Source organism: Terrapene carolina, unplaced genomic scaffold (assembly GCF_002925995.2).
Source record: "Terrapene carolina triunguis isolate 2854851 unplaced genomic scaffold, T_m_triunguis-2.0 Scaffold238, whole genome shotgun sequence".
Lineage (NCBI taxonomy): Eukaryota > Metazoa > Chordata > Testudines > Emydidae > Terrapene > Terrapene triunguis.
This window is the reverse complement of record NW_020664589.1, coordinates 14352980-14356970: the sequence shown is the minus strand read 5'-3', so window position 1 is coordinate 14356970 and position 3991 is coordinate 14352980.

Sequence of the window (3991 nt, the reverse complement as noted above, 5' to 3'; positions counted from 1 at the left end):
GAGAAAGGATAAGTGGAAAGAAAGACCTATGTATAGATAGATGGAAGTAGCTGGACATGTTTATTATTGCATGCCTCTCTTAAGTATGATATGTTTAGGAAGGATGAAAAAACATATTTGACTAATATGATAACATAAATCATCGCTACACAGTTTAAAGAAAAAACATATACACACATAAACAAACTATTGATTAGACTGGTTAACTTTCTAGCAATTACATGGATGTAGTGCATGGTAGGGGACACTCGATGGCAGCAACCATCCACAGAACAATACCTTTGTGTTCATCCCCAAGTTTTTCTATCACCAGTGAGTACCACTGAAGTCAATGGCAAAATTCCCATTGACTTTAACAGGAACAGGATGAAATCCTCTTTAAGAAATCAGATAAAAGGCTTTCTACTCTAAAATTCTTGAGCAAAATGCTGAAATAAATATGTATTAGTTTGTAGCTAAATGCATGAGATGTTAGTGAGACTCCATACAACAGCTTGATACTTTAGTGTTCATGAAGTGATTTTTTTAGCTTTACTAAGGTGAAAATGCCCAAGCCTTAACTACTGATATTGATTTTAAGAGGGGCTAGCAGTTATCTGCTTACTATTCATTGCTGAAACTTGGTCTAAAGTAAACCATGAGCTCACAGTATTTATTCCTTGTATTTCAGGGGCATCCTCCTTTACCTCTTAACCTACTGAGATTACCGTTAGGAGCTGTCCTTACCGCTGGACAACACTTTCAGCACAGTGATCCCCCTATAGCAGAGATAGCTCTATTTTCTCAAAAGAGATCAGCACTGACAACTTGTCAGAAGTCCAAGGCACTGCACTTAATTTGTACAAACAAAATAGAGAAGACTGCAGTCTCCTTCATCTTTAATATGGTGGTGTAGCTTCTTGATACTAAATGCCTCAATATGCAGTGTTCCAATCTGCTGTAAGATCTGTTCTGATCAAGATGCAGTAATGTATGTTGGGACTTCTGGTCTCCATATTAAAGATGAACACAGTCATAGAACTCTCTGCCCTAAACTGTTAGGCATCTGACTACCTGGTGTTGATATCCTGCTGTAGCTGCTCTCCGGATAAAGAGACATACAGTTTCCAAGGTTGTTTGTCTGACATCTTTTGCAAGAAGAACTACAGGTAAATTTACACAACAGTAAAATGAAAAACAAAGCATAGAAGCACTACCAGCTTGAGAACCTCCCTAGGTGACAACACCTATGAACATATTAATTCCAGCTCTCCACAGACAATATTCTTAAGCATATTAGTAGTGATGGTCAGAAAAGGGAGATTTGAAAAAGTTTATCAGGACTCAAGGACCATAAAATAGATTTGGTCTTTGTTTTCATTTATCCCTGATTTATTCTGAAGATTTTTTGCTACTTAGAGCTAGTCTGGAATCTGCTAGCAAAATGATGCAATTAGAAATTCACGCCAGTTGATGATGAGAAGGGCTGTTTATCAGGCGTCTTAGGCCCGGTGGGAAAGAGTTTTACCATTATGCTCTTGCAGTGATGCTGTTCATATCATCTTGGGATTCACTTGCTTCTGAAATAAGGTTGCAGTGGACAAAAAAATCTTTCATTTTAACTAAAAAAGAATGTAATTTCCCTTGCCCATAATATAGAGGAGAAGCTTACATATCACTTACCATGCATTTGTTTTACTTAGCTACAAATCGCTCTACATAAACAGGAAACTCTAGTCCCCATGGCTTTATTAATCACATAATGGAAAGCAAAAGCCAGGGCATTTCCAAGGGAAGATTCAAACAAAGAGGAATTATTATATATTATAATTCACATTAAGCTTTTGAATTACACTAGTTACACCTAGCTACAATATAGCACTGTTCATCCATATATCTCAAAATACTTTCCAAAGGAGCTAAGTATCATTATCTCAGTTTTGCAGATGGAGAAAATGAAACAAAGTTACCCAGTAAACTAGTGATTATAAGCTGTAAATATAATGATGCCACACAATAAATATATGTGTATGTTCGTTCCCCACTTCCATAGCTGTGGAAAACGTTTATTCCCCATAATCCAAGAGTGATTAAAGAATAGTCACAGGTCACATATAGCCCTCTAACAACTTCTAATGCCAGGACTCAGCCTTGAAATGTTTACAGGTGTGACACCTTGCACAGCAACGTTGCTACAGTGCAGCAGTTGAGTATGTAATTACCTGCTTCTATGGCTCTATTGTTGTTACCATGGGAGGAATCTCATAGGAAAGCTGCAAAGATCATGGCTCTGTTTTCTGCCAAAAAAAGGGGGGGGGGATATAGAATCAGCACTTTACTAGGCTAAGCAAGCAGTGTCTCCAGCAGCATCTCAGTAAGAGAGAGAAGCAGCAAGAGCCCCATGGGCCACTTAAGACCAAGACCCTATAGGTGGAATTTTCAAAAGTGCTCAAGCTACCTTAACTCTCCTCCCATTTAAGAAAATGGTAAACTCTTTTTCCCTCCCCCCACCCGTCCGCTGACTTCAACAGGAACAGTGTTACAATGCTGAGCACTTTTTTTTGAAAATCCTATCCTAAATGGCCATGGACTCTAGGTAAAAGAGAGACTGAATGACCTAGAGCCCACTCCCAGTCCCCACAGAAACACCTTACTTCTAGCAATATCTCCCCTGAGCCCATTTATCCCTCCACTGGAAACAACATTTACTATTAAACACCCAGAAATTTTCATATTCAAACAAACTAGAGGCTCACTTACCTTCCCAGGGAATTTCACAGCCTGTTTGCTTCCAGTGCTCTCATATTCTCTTTGGATTGCTTGGTTTCTTCTCTGTCCTCTCCCTTTCTTTTCTTTTCACCTCATGTTCATGTCCCTGATTCTGCTCCTCTCACATACTTAAGCTTACACCCTGTCCAATTTAGCTCACTTTTTTCACCCCTCGTCAAGGGGGCTCTGCTGTTGTCACCACTGCACTTTCTTAAGAATCTCTCCTCTTCTTATGGCCCAGTGCCCATATGCCTCTCCTCTTCCCTTCCCCTTAAGGCTCATTTTCCAACTGCCTCATCCGTGTCAGTGCCTTACCATGCCCTATGGTCCTTCAGCCCATTTCCCAGATAACTCACCAGCTGTCACCTCCCCCATCACATCCGAGGGCCCCTTTGCCCAATTCCCACCCAGGGAATCGTAACCACCACAGAACATTCTGGCCTGAACAATTCCATCCCTTCCCACGTCACAGGGCCAACGGTCACCCCAAGTGCACTGCCCGCAGTGTGAACAGTAAGAGGGGGTATTAATCTACCCTCACATCTCAATAGCAAAATGATTCTTTCTGGCTGCTCCTGCAAACCTGACTCAGCCCTGCCCTCCCTTCCACCCTGCACTGGGCACCGACAGTGACTATCCAACACGAAAAGTGAAAAGCGGAAGAGATAACTTTTAACAGAGACATGGCTTCAAACCCAACCCCAGAGCACCCAGGAAATGCCTCTCATATCCCTGACACCCCCATATTCCTGTGACTCATATCTCTGCCCCAATATCCCTGACACCCCCATAACCCTGCGTCTTGTCAGTCTCCACCTATACATGCCTCCCATATCGCGGTATCTGTCTCCACATGTCCCTGCCCCTCATATCTCGGTATCTGTCACCTCATATCCCTGACACCCCATACCCCGGTATCTGTCTCCCCATATCCCTGCCCCACATATCCTGTATCTGTCTCCCCATGTCCCTGCCCCTCATATCCTGTATCTGTCTCCCCATATCCCCTCCTCCTATTGCCCCCCCTCCCTCCCTCCCTGACACCCCCATGTCCCCCTCCCCATATCCCTGACACCCCTGTGCCCCTGCCACTCCATAGCCCCGCACATCCCCTCACCGCAGGGGGAAATGCGGGACTCCCCCCCAGGGCAGCCGGAAACCAGGGGGCCCCGCGCTCCGCCCCGAGCCCTGGGGGCCCTGCTAGCGGGGCCGGGGCGGGGCCTGGCGCAGGGGGCGGCCCCGG